We start from the raw sequence: 13,794 nt of genomic DNA, 5'->3' as shown, positions 1-13,794 counted from the left end.
TTTGTTTGGTAGGTAGATTTTTATTATATTTTTTTGTAGAAAAGAAAACCAATATGTTATAGGAAATGTAAGAGGCTACTGTGGGGAACTGAGGTAGGGGGCAGCACTGAGAAGGAGGAAGCAGACCCACATAGTGCCCAAATGTCCTTTTTTTTTTTGGAGGGACTCAGCCTTCTGTCACTCTTTTCTCCTCAGTTGTCCCCCTTTTTGGTTTTGCATGTAGACCCGTTGATTAAACAAAATGTTCTATTTAACTACCAAATGTGTTACACTATACTAAAAGTTTCATAGAAACTCAGAATTATTGTATTTGTTATCAGTTCAGCCCCAAACCTTTGGATGAGCCCCAATGCATGCTCTTTCAGATCTTGGATCGGCCCCAAATCCTGCACCTTTAGATCTCAGGTCGGCCCCAAATCCAGCACCTTCAGATCTCAGATTAGCTCCATATGTATTTACCTTCAGACCTCAGGTCAGCCCCAAATCCTACACTTTCAGATCTCTGATTAGCCCCAAATCTGGCACCTTTGATATCAGATGAGCCCAAAACCTGGCACCTTCAGACCTCATATCACTTCTAATGTATGCACCTTCAGACCCTAAATCAGCCTCAATTTATATACCTACAGACCTCAGATCAGCCCCAATTCATGTACCTTTTCGACCTTGAATTAGCCCCAAATCTTGCACTTTTATACCTCATATCAACACCAATGCTGATGCTTTGTTTACATCAGCCTCAATTCATGCACCTACAGACCTCAGATCAGCCCCAATTCATGTACCTTCTGACCTTGAATTAGCCCCAAATCTTGCACTTTTATACCTCATATCAGCACCAATGCATGCACCTTTAGACCGTACGTCAGCTTCAATTCCTGCACCCAGGCCCGACTGGGACAAAAAATAGGCCTGGGCTTTTTGGATTGAGCAGCCCATGACATGTTAACTGGCCCCTTTACCACCCTGACAGATCCCCTGAGAGAGAGAGGGGAGGGGGAAACCCAGCAGAGGTGGGGGTGGACCAGGAAAGAGCATGGGGGGGATGGAGAGCACAGGGAAGAACCTTGAGAACATGGGGTGGGGCGAGAGCACAGGGGAGAGGCAGAGAACACGGGGATGAAGAGGAGGACACAGGGGGGCAGCGGAGAGCATGGGGGGAGGTGGAGAGCACAGGGGGGCAGCGGAGAGCACAGGGAGGGCAGCAGAGGGCATGGGGGGAGGTGGAGAGCACAGGGAGGGCAGCAGAGAGCATGGGGGGGAGGTGGAGAGCATGGGGGAAGGTGGAGAGCATGGGGAAAGGTGGAGAGAATGGGGGCAGCGGAGAGCATGGGGGGAGGTGGAGAGCAATAGGGGGGGCGGCAGAGAGCATGGGGCGAGGCTGAGAGCACTGGGGGGGCGGCAGAGGGCATGGGGGTAGCTGGAGAGCACAGGGGGCGGAAGAAAGCATAGGGCGAGGTGGAGAGCACTGGGGGGGGGGCGGCAGAGGGCATGGGGGAGGTGGAGAGCACAGGGGGGCAGCAGAGAGCATGGGGGGAGGTGGAGAGCACAGGGGGGCAGCAGAGCATGGGGGAGGTGGAGTGCACAGGGAGGCGGCAGAGAGCATGGGGGGAGGTGGAGAACACGAGGAGGCAAAGAGTATGGATGGGCTGGAGAGCTCAGGGGGGCAGCAGAAAGAAGCAGGATAGGAGGAGCGGTGGGGACGGCTGCATATAGAAGAAACATTCTCTCCATCTTCCTCCTGGAGTCTCGGAATGCCTGCTTCTCTTCCTCTCACAGGCATTCCGATACTGCAGGAGGAAGATATAGAGAATGATTATTCTATATGCAGCCGCTCCCACTGCTCCTCCTATCCAGGTTACAGGGGGGCTGAACTCACGTTTTCTGTTATTCGGCTCCAAGGTGTCTGCAACAGGTGTCTGCTCTGGCTCCTCCCCCCTTCGCAGTCACACCCTCTGACACCGACGGCTGACCTATACAGGCGGCCGTCCAAAGGCGTCTCATGTAGCTCCTACCCCTCCATGTTTCCGTCCCCCTGGTGCCGATGGCTGAACTTAACTGGCAGCGGGGTGGCCGCAGAGAGGCTGGATGAGTGGCGCGGGTTCAAAGAGCAGCCCAGCTGTGTTGGGCCCCACAAGGACTTGCAGCCTGGCGGCCCCGGCCCACCGGGCAAGTGCCCGGTTTGCGCTATGGCCAATCTGGGCCTGCCTGCACCTACAGACCTCAGTTCAGCAATTAATATAACTTCCAACCTCAGATCAACCCTTATTCATGTACCTTCAAAAACCTCAGATCAGCCCCAATTCCAGCACTAACTGAAATACAGGCATTTTACATCTATAACTGCTGCAGCTGGCGGTTCCACTAGGAGGAGGAAGAGGGTAGGCGGGCAGGTGTCTTCACATAATGATGTCTGCATCAGCATGTAGGCCTATGCTACAGCTGGAGGAAGAACTGGCACCTGTCAGTGACATCAGATGAGCCTGACTTTGAAACATCATAGAGGTGGGTAGGACATGGGCGCATAGGGCAGACAAGGCTACTAATTATTAGTGGCACTTTATAAAGAGAAGGAATCCACAGTAGGATGCTCTGGTTCTTTGAAAGGCCATGCACGCATGCCAAGTAATGATCTTACTGGTGATACTGGAAATTACATTATGAGCCCATCCTGACACCTGTGCCTTAGGTTGCCCATCCCTGGCTTAACCAATCATTATTTGAATATTAATTCCTCATGCTCAACATAATTGGAGAGGTGTTTCCTTACCTACATGCTTTTTTTCTAAAACGTGTCCCTTTTTCCCATCCCAGAATATTAGGGTATGCATACCAGGAAGCCTTTTTACAGTGTCAGCTATACAGTGTCAGGGTTGTAATTGTGTCTGCTACACAGCATCAGGGACTTTACTGTGCCACCTGTACAAGGCCAGGGTCGCTACAGTGCCTGCTAAACAGGCTCATGGTCTTTGTGGTGTCTTCTATACAGTGTTAGGTTCCTTAATGTTCCTCCTACTGTATATAGTGTGTATAGGTACAGTCAAATAGAAATTCCCATCACATACGTTTTTGGAATGGCTTGAAGCAGGTGGGTTCTTTAGCGACTACCAGCTGGGAGCCAGTACAAACATAAGTTAAAACACATCACCAGCACACCATGGATCTTCAAAATTGTGCCCAAAAATGTATTAAGATGATCACATCACAGCAGGAAAGAATATTTCGGGGCTGCCCCAGACCCCTTCATCAGGCCAAATAATTAGAAATAATCTCTGTTAGTAAGCCTATACGTATTCAAGAAGATGACGCCAATCAATGTCCCTGCCTCACTCAGAACCAGCCACACCTGGAAAGAGCAGGAAATCAACAGGTCAGACGAACTTGGAGAAAGACCACTCTGGCTAGCAGCGAACCATGTGGGGGCTTCTATTGGCTTTAACAAGTAGGTAGCAGTGCTAGAAAGGGGCAGATGATCTAAACACATTTCTTGACTTTGGGTCTGCTTTAATGCCACCAAAAGGAATTACCAGCTACACCAGTCACAATGCTAAATAAAGAATTGCTTGCAATGCCACGGGGAAAAAGACCAATTATTGGCATAGGAATAATGCATAGGAATAATGCTTGGTAATGCCACAGGAAGAATGTCCAGTAATGCAGCAGGGAGAAAGCTTAGTAATGACAGGGTGACAATGCCATAGAACCGTTTCCCAGCAATTCCAGGGAAAAAATGCCAAACAATGCTACAATGATCATGTCACAGGAAAAAAGCCCAGTAATGACACAGCGACCATGCCATAGCAAGAGTCTCCAGCAATGCCCCAGGAAAAATGCTCTGCAGTGACAATGTCATATGAAGCAAGCCCAGTAATGTGACAGAAGGAGTGTCACACTCCTGTCACATTACTGCCACAGGTAGACTACTAGCAATGCCACAGGACGGTTTCTCAGTTATACCACAGTGAAATCATCACAGAACAATTGTTCAGCAATGCCACAGAAGGAAAACCCAACAATGTTACAGTCATAATGCCTCAGAGGAGTATCCAGCAATGTCACAGTGAGAGGAAGAATATCCAGTAAGGCCACTGTAACAATAATAGAGAAACAATATCCAGCAATGCCACTGTGACAAAATCAGAGGAAGGTTATCCAGCAATGCCACTGTGACAATACCACAAAAAGAATATCCAGAAATGCCAGAGGAAGAATATCTAGCAAGGCCACAATGAGAATGTCAGGGGAAGAATATCTAATAATGCCACTGTGACAATGCCAGAGGAAAAATATCCAGCAATGCCACTGTGACAATGCCAGAGGAAAAATATCCAGCAATGCACTGTGACAATGCCAGAGGAAGAATATCCAGCAATGCCACTGTGACAATGCCAGAGGAAGAATATCTAGCAATGCCACTGCGACAATGCCAGAGGAAGAATATCTAGCAATGCCACTGCGACAATGCCAGAGGAAGAATATCCAGCAATGCCACTGCGACAATGCCAGAGGAAGAATATCCAGCACTGCCACTGTGACAATGCCAGAGGAAGAATATCCAGCAATGCCAGAGGAAGAATATCCAGCAATGCCACTGTGGCAATGCCAGAGGAAGAATATCCAGCAATGCCACTGTGGCAATGCCAGAGGAAGAATATCCAGCAATGTCACTGTGACAATGCCAGAGGAAGAATATCCAGCAATGCTACTGTGACAATGCCAGAGGAAGAATATCCAGCAATGCCACTGTGACAATGGCAGAGGAAGAATATTCAGCAATGTCACTGTGACAATGCCAGAGGAAGAATATCCAGCAATGTCACTGTGACAATGCCAGAGGATGAATATCCAGCAATGTCACTGCGACAATGCCAGAGGAAGAATATCCAGCAAGGCCACAATGACATTGCCACAAAAAGAATATCCAGCAATGTCACTATGCCAATGCCAGGGAAAGAATATCTAGCAATGCCACTGTAATATCAGAGGAAGAATCTTTACCAATGACAATGCCAAAGGAAGAATATCCAGCAATGCCACTGTGGCAATATCAGAGAAATGATTTTCAGCAATGCCACTGTGGCAATACCAGTGGAAGAATATCCAGTAATGCCACTGTGACAATATCAGAGAGAGAATATTCAGCAATGTCACTGTGACAATGGCACATTAATACTGCCCAGTAATGGCAAAGGAAAATTCTCTAGCAATGCCAGTGTGAGGATGTAACAAGAAAAATGCCCAGCAATACCATAGTGGAAATGTAACAGCAGGAATTCCCAGCAGTACCACATTTGAGATAATACAGAAAGCCTATTACTACCATGTTGGAAAAAAAAATTCTATTTATGTTGCCTGTCAATCCTTACATTTTCCATGGGTGCTATATTTATATTTTGTATTTTAGGTAATGAAATAGATTTGTAGTAGCATATAAATTTTATTGTACTTCTGGTGGCATCAGATTTTAGTGACCAGTTTCCCTGCTGTTGGTCTGCTGGGATAAGATCAGTTAGCTACTTAGAGGGAGCCTATTGTTTTAAACCAGAGCAGACAGACGATACTGGCAAAAAAATCCATTGTCTACATATACTGTATATATTTACAAACTATCCATAAAATCAAAACATGAACACAATAAGATTTAACTCAATGAACACAATGGGATTATTTACATTAAGGTTATCACATTCACTGTTCTTAAAAACATCCTGAAACAATCTATAGGTTCCTTTTAATGGAAACCTGAATTCTGGTTAACGTGTGGGTTTTGCTGGAGGGGCTCCCCTTGCGGCTAAGTGCAGTGCAGCCCTGGAAGTGGTACAGGGAGTGCAGTGCCCAAAGAAGCACGGTTTTGCCAGTTGCTGTGGTTTGATGTGCTGATCACTGGAAGGTTGCTGGAACAAACAAGATGCACTGTAGGGTAGGTGTACCTGCGGAGTACCAGGTGAACTTGGCAGATGGACAATCCGGAAACAGAACCAGGAGCCAGACCAGGGGTCATGCACGGTAAATCAGTCAATGTGAGATTCAGGTAGCAGAACTGGAACAAGCCAGGGTCATACACGGTGAGACAGGTTGCAGCAGTGTCGGTGAGCCAAGCCGAGATCAAACACAGCGGAGCAGACAAGAGCAGGGTCAGTGGTACAAGCCAGAGGTCAAACCAGGAGATCAGGTTAAGCAAGCCGGGTTGGTAACGGGAGGTCAAAGAGCAGGAAGCACAGGAACACAGGGGTGCTGACGATAATCCAGCAATGCACAGGTCTCAGCAGCAGGTTTATATAGGCCAGGAGGCACCATTGCTCATCTGCGTATGCCCGTTCGCCCATCTGCGTATGCCAATACACACGGGAGCGCGCCTGATGCGGCCATGATGGGTGTTGATAAGATTGCCAGTTCTTTGGCCATTTTCCTGTTTTTATTGCCAAAACCTAATTGAAGAAGCTGATTGACTACTATGTACAGCTGCACCAGATTCTGAGTGCAACAGTTTTAGTAAATCACCCCCTATGTCAGTATGGTCATAAGGTTTGAAATGACTTTGTTTTATTATATCACGCCATATAGTACCTCTGAATTCCTGATGAAGTCTTCTGTGAAAAGTGTTGAATAGAAACTGTTTTTATACTGCTATGAAAAATTTTAAAATAACTATTTATTATGGAAAGAAACATTGTACCTATAGTGGTTATAGGGTAATAAGAGATTTTCATATGAAAAATACTGGTATATACATAGACACTGTAGATATGAAATTATCTGACATATTTTTTAATGATATTTTATTTATCTTATGGAATAAACACTACAGCTTTAAACAAATACTGGTGTTTTGTGTTGCTAGTGGACAGTGGCACCTAGAAAATCCCCCCATTTTCAATTTTGAATATTGTTGGTAGGGATTTGATGCCACTTGTAATACAGCAATGTTATCATCTTTATATCTAAAAATGCTTTGTAAAGAATATGAACTTTAAAACTAAACTCTTGGCACACCCCGAACCTGCCACCACCCCCTCAAAAAAAAAAAAAACAACAAAAAAAGTAATTGCTGAGTTGGTTTTTTTAAAATAATGTTAAAAATGGCTAAAATACTCACTAAATCTGCCATCAGGTGATGCTCCAGGTCCTGAGATTTTTATCTCCTTTACTGCAGAGGGTCCTTCTTTGGGTGACCACCATCACTACATGGGTGCCATAAACACATCCTATTGGCTGTTCAGTAGCAGGGTTCTCTTAGCATACAGGAGACAGCAGTGGCGGCTCAAAATTTTTGGGGGGGGCGCAAACAAACTGAAAAATTCTGAAAGAAAAAACTCCATCAATTGCAGCCTCACTGTGCTTATCAAATGCAGCCACTGTACCAAACACTGCCACTGTGCCCCAAATGCTGTCACTGTGCCCCAAATGTTGCCACTGTGCCCATTAAATGCTGCCACTGTGCCCCAAATGTTGCCACTGTGCCCCCCGCCCACCCTCCGTCTGCCGGCACTTACCTTGTCTCGGGTGGGCAGCGGGTGACGGCGAGCGGTGTCCTCCATTTCTTCCCCAACCCCGATGTCTTCTCCTGTCCGCTCCTCCTCTCGTCCTCTGCTATGATTGGATGCCTACATTTCAGCCAATCAGGTGACAGGTAACACAGACCCAGCAACCTGATTAGCTGAGAGGCGGTTCAATGTTAGCAAAGCCAATTCCTTCGCCTTGCTAACATACAGCTGAGTGAAAAGCGAACACACAGCTTTGCGCCCGCTTCTCACATTTTTGGGCGCCTATTAGAGCCTATGGCTCTAATCAGATGCTTCCAAAAAACACCCCCACCGGTGTAATTCAGATGCTTGGCACCCGAAAATGGGCCGGGTACCTGAATAGGTCAGCAGCGACCATAGATAGATGCATGCAATGCATGCATCTATCTATGGTGATTAGAGCGGTGCAGGAGAGGGGTGGGGGGCAGCGCTCCTGCGCCCTTTATGGACGCACCGACAGTGTGATGACCCCAGGAATGGGCGACGGGTCTACTGCAACGCTGGATCCACCGCTCATCACTACCAGAAGAGCCCACATAACCATAGATGGGTATTTTATTTGTTCAACCAGCGGGCTGAACAAGAAGGAACTAATAGATTCCGCAACCCTTACAAGCAAGGAGGATGGAGGAATCCCCCTCACGCTGACATTGTATTCTGACAGCCGGACTTGCCACTGTCAGAATACACTGATCAGCATAAAAATAAATAATCAATAAAAAAAAAAAAATGTATTGAATGGATGGAAGGAGGGATGGCAGCTGGGAAGGGGACAAGATTTTATAGTAGAAGACACCATAGAGAGAGAGTCTTTGGTCTGTATCCATTGGAAAGATTTCCCATTCTTCCTGCCCTGACAGGGTATTAGAAAAATGAGAGCATTTCTAACCCTTTTTAGGGCCCCTCTCAGCACCTCGGCCTCGCACCTGGTACGTGACAAAACCTGAAAGCTGATTGGTTTCTATGCAGAGTTGCACCAGATTTTGCACTCTCCGGCTTTAAAAAATAACCCCCATAGTCTTGATCAATCAGATATCTACCTTGTTGATAGCAACACTTACAGAAACATACACTCACCAGTCACTTTATTAGGTACACCTTGCTAGTACCAAGATGGACCCCCTTTTGCCCTCAGAACTGCCTAAATTCTTCGTGACATAGATTCAACAAGGTGTTGGAAACGTTCCTCAGAGATTTTGGTCCATGTTAACATGATAGCATCACACAGTTGCTGCAGATTTGTTGGCTGCACATCCATGATGCAAATCTCCCAAAGGTGCTCTATTGGATGAGATCTGGTGAGTGTGGAGGACATTGGAGTACAGGGACCTCATTGTCATCTTCAAGAAACCAGTGGTGAGATGATTTGAGCTTTGTGACATGGTGCATTATCCTGCTGGAAGGAGCCATCAGAAGATGGGTACACTGTAGTCATAAAGGGATGGACATGGTCAGCAACAGTGGAGGAACTTTCAGGGTCGCAGCAGTCGCACTTGTTACTGGGCCCTGCCGTTCTGCCACTGTGGGGGCCCCCCCCAAGACCCGGCATCTCCCCCTGCACCTCTGGCTGTCAGTTTGGGATGCAGTGGGGGAGTGTGAGGCGTGATCAGCAGCTCTATGGTGCCCGTGGGGCTTGTAGTTCTCCCAAGTGTATACAGTGGAGAGGGGAGGGGCCTCTGACCCGGGCAGCTATCAGTTTCACTCTTCAGTATACAAGTGAGTCGCTCTGCTTGTACACTGTTGCTGATAGCTGCCCGGAACAGAGGCCCCTCCCCTCTCCACTGTGTACACTCGGGAGAAGAACTACAAGCCCCAAGGAGATCGCATGGTCCACAGGCACCATAGAGCTGCCGATCGCCACCTCCCCCTGTGCTGGGGGTTGGAGGTGCACAGACAGCGGAGACCAGTCAGGTACAGGGGAACCTAATGTAAGAGGGGGCCCTCTGGGAACCCTGATGTAAGGGGAGGCTCTCTGGGGACTCTGATGTAAGGGGAGGCTCTCTGGGGACTCTGATGTAAGGGGGGCCCTATGGGGACCCTGATGTAATGAGGAGGCTCTCTGTGGACCCTGATGTAAGGGGGGAGGCTCTTTGTGGACCCTGATGTAAGGGGGGGAGGCTCTCTGTGGACCCTGATGTAAGGGGGGAGGCTCTCTGTGGACCCTGATGTAAGGGGGGAGGCTGTCTGTGGACCCTGATGTAAGGGGGAAGGCTCTCTGTGGACCCTGATGTAAGGGGGGAGGCTCTCTGTGGACCCTGATGTAAGGGTGGAGGCTCTCTGTGGACCCTGATTTAAGGGGGGAGGCTCTCTGTGGACCCTGATGTAAGAGGGGAGGCTCTCTATGGACCCTGATGTAAGGGGGGAGGCTCTCTGGGGATCCTGATGTAAGGGGGGAGGCGCTCTGGGGATCCTGATGTAAGGGGGGGGCGCTCTGGGGACCCTGATGTAAGGGGGGGGCGCTCTGGGGACCCTGATGTAAGGGGGAGGCGCTCTGGGGACCCTGATGTAAGGGGGACGCGCTCTGGGGACCTTGATGTAAGGGGAGGCGCTCTGGGGACCCTGATGTAAGGGGGGGCTCTCTGGGGACCCTGATGTAAGGGGGGCTCTCTGGGGACCCTGATGTAAGGGGGGGCTCTCTGGGGACCCTGATGTAAGGGGGGCTCTCTGGGGACCCTGATGTAAGGGGGGCTCTCTGGGGACCCTGTTGTAAGGGAGGGGCTCTCTGGGGACCCTGATGTAAGGGGAGGCTCTCTGGGGACCCTGATGTAAGGGGAGGCTCTCTGGGGACCCTGATGCAATGAGGGGGGCTCTGGGCACCCTGATTTAAGGGGGATCCGCACTCAGATATGTAACGATTTATAAATAAATACATACACACACACACACACACGTATATTGTATACATGTGTATGCTCGCCAAAGCGTACGACTTTCTTTACTTGCTACACTGCTATGGGCTCTAGCCCGAGATCTTTTGAAGACCCAGCAATGCCCCTGGTGGGGGCCCTTCATGGTTTCTTGCATCTGGTCTGCCAAAATCTCTATGGTAAACATCCGGGCCAGCGGATCCTGTCTCTGACTCATCGATGGAAGCGGTGAGTCGGTAGAAAAACCAGAGGGCGGCGGGAGGGGGGGGGGGGGATGTCAAGCAGCGGAATAGCCGCTATGATCATTCTTATGATGTAGGGAATCGCCGGCTAAAAAAGCCGATATCTGAATGATGCCTATAGCTGCACCCATCATTCAGATATCCCCGCACAAATTCAAGGACGTCATATGAGGGCTGGCGAGCGGGTAGTGGTTAAAGAAGTTAAAATCTGTTTTTTCTGCTACAAAATTATTTGGAGCCCCCAAACATCATATATATGTGGTTGCTCAAACTGGGGCCCTTCAGCTGTTGCGGAACTACAAGCCCCATCATGCCTCTGCCTTTAGGAGTCATGCTTGCTTAACTGAAAGCCTTGCAATGCCTCATGGGACTTATAGTTCTGAAACAGCTGAAGGGCCACAGGCTGAGCACCCATGCCCTGGAGAATAAAATAGCGGTTGTCGCAATATTTTATGTCACATGGTATTTGCACAGCGGTCTTTCAAATGCAATTTTTTGGTGAAGAAATACACATCAATGAATTTATAAAAATAAACAGTATAGTTAGCCCGATTTTTTTGTATAATGTGAAGGATGATGTTATGCCACGAGATTTGTAAACTTTATTCTAAGAAAAAAAAAATTGTGATTCTCATTTTATCCAGAATGGTGCAGCTCTACTATAAAAAATATCTAGTAAAATCTGACACTAATTAACGCTGGAGGGTGGGAACTGACTGACACTAATACAGTGATTGGGGATAATACTATACACCAGGCCCGGACTGGGAGAAAAAATAGGCCCGGGCATTTTAGACTGGGCAGCCCATGGCATATTTACCGGCCCCTTCCCCAATCTCCATCCTAATGGAGTTGAGGGGGCCAGAAAAGAACACAGGGGGGTCGTAGAGCACGAGGGGATGGCAGAGAGCATAGGGGGGTCTGGAGAACATGGGTGAGTGAAGGGCACTGTGGGGGGCTGGTGAGCACAGGGGGGCCAGAGAGCACAGGGGGGGCTGTAGAGCACTGGGGGGGGGGGTGCTTGGGGGCACGGGGTTGGAGAGCACTGGGAGGGAATCTGAGAGCAGAGGACTAAGGGGCTGGAGAGCACAGGGGGCTGGGAATCCTGAAAGCACAGGGGGGCTGGAGAGCATGGGGGGGGGGGGGGGGGGAGTCAGAGCACTGGGGGGTGGAGAGCACATGGGTGGGGGTCTGAGAGCATGGGGGGCTGGAGAGCACAGGGGTTGAGAGCATTGGGGGGAAGTCAGAGAGCACTGGGGGGGGGGGGGGGCGGAGAGCACATGGGGGGGAGCTTAGAGCACTGGGGGGGGGCTGGAAAGCACTATGGGGGGGGCTGGAGAACAGGGGGGGTGGAAAGCACATGGGGGGGAACTGAGAGCCCAGAGGGGTCAGAGAGCAGAGGGGGGGCTGGGAAGCCTGAGAGCACAAGGGGGCTGGAGAGCACAGGAGGAAGCCAGAGAGCACTGGGGGGTGGAGAGCACATGGGTGGGGGGGAGCTGAGAGCACGGGGGGGGGGGGGTCTGAGAGCATGGGGGGGTCTGAGAGCATGGGGGGCTGGAGAGCACAGGGCTTGAGAGCATTGGGGGGGGGGGGGAAGTCAGAGAACACTGGGGGGGGGGGTGGAGAGCACATGGGGGGGCTTAGAGCATGGTGGGGACCTGAGAAGGGGTCAGAGTGCATTGGGAGGGACCTGAGAGCACAGGGAGGGGGTCAGAGAGCACTGGGGGAGGGACCTGAGAGCCCAGGGAGGGGGTCAGACCTGAGAGCCCAGGGAGGGGGTCAGAGACCACTGGGGGGGGGTGTTGAGCACATGGGGGGGGGACCTGAGAGCCCAGAGAGGGGGTCAGAGACCACTGGGGGGGGGTGTTGAGCACATAGGGGGGACCTGAGAGCCCAGGGAGTGAGTCAGAGACCACTGGAGCGGCAGCAGAAAGTAGCCAGATGGGAGTATATAGATGAATCAATCTCTGCCCTCCTTCTCCTGCTGCCTCTGAATGCATGCGAGAGAGAGGAGGAGAAGCGAGTTTTAAGAGGCTGCAAGAGTCTAATAGAGAGAGATTGATTCTTCTATGCAGCCGCCCCGCAGCTCCTTCTATCCAGGCGCACAGGGAGCTTACCTTGTTTCTGGTCCTGTGTCTCCTCCACATCCCCTCCCATATCATGGTCACAGATCACCTAACCTATAGGCCCCCCCCCCCAGGCATGACGGCGGAACTGGCCGGCCGGCTGCGGAGGGGCCAGGTGAGCGGCGCGGGCTCAAGGAGTAGCCCAGCTGCTTTGGCCACACCAGCACATGTGGCCCGGTGGCCCCAGCCCACTGGGCAAGTGCCCGGTGTGCCCTATGGCCAGTCCGGGCCTGCTATACACTGTCACTGTACTAATACCATTGGCTGGGAAGGGGTTAACATCTAGGGTATCCAAAGGATTTAATATGTGCCTAACGATGTGTAATGTGTGCTGCTGTGCAGGGATGAGACACTGACAGATCCCTCCCTCTGTACAGAGCTCTGCACTGTGATTGGACACAGCCGATCAGCAGGTCCCAGCTGTGAATCATTAGACAGGCTTGCTGTGTACAATCCCAGGGGGAGCCAGCCAGGGGTCGCCCATGTGCCCTAAAACCGGAAGTAGGCAAAAAACATGCCAGTAGGTCGCTTTGCCTACAGCAGCCGCCTATCCGTGTTACATTGGCACCGGGGTGGGGGAGGGGCAAGTGGATAAAGTATAAATTCATCTCTAGTAATATGTTACATGGAACTCCCATATTATGAGTGTAACATGTATCATGATACTAATGCAACACCCCCCAACCCCCTCGAGCCCCCCCCCCACTGTAAAAGCAGTCAGGGGTTCCTCTACCCGCAGTCATAATTAAAAAATAGCTCCGCCCACACAGCTGCGTCATTTATTCTGTGAATGAAAGAACTTCAAGTCCCGTCTGCCATAGCAGCAGTCAGCTTGTAGTTCTCAACAAAGTGTGAGGGCGCTGGTGAGAGCTCCTGCTCTTCAATTACTTCTGCCCCTAGAGGAGGTACAGGGGGAGGGGAGGTACGGGGGGAGGGGAGGGGGTAGACCTGTCACCCACCTCTTTGTGAGCGGTTGAGTTGGACTCCCAGAATCTCTGGACTTTCCTGAAGGTGAGGTTGGAGCAATCAGAGAGGA

The sequence above is a fragment of the Aquarana catesbeiana genome, linkage group LG08 (genome assembly GCF_042186555.1).
Source record: "Aquarana catesbeiana isolate 2022-GZ linkage group LG08, ASM4218655v1, whole genome shotgun sequence".
Lineage (NCBI taxonomy): Eukaryota > Metazoa > Chordata > Amphibia > Anura > Ranidae > Aquarana > Aquarana catesbeiana.
The sequence above is the reverse complement of the archived record's forward strand: the minus strand, read 5'-3'. Positions refer to the sequence as shown.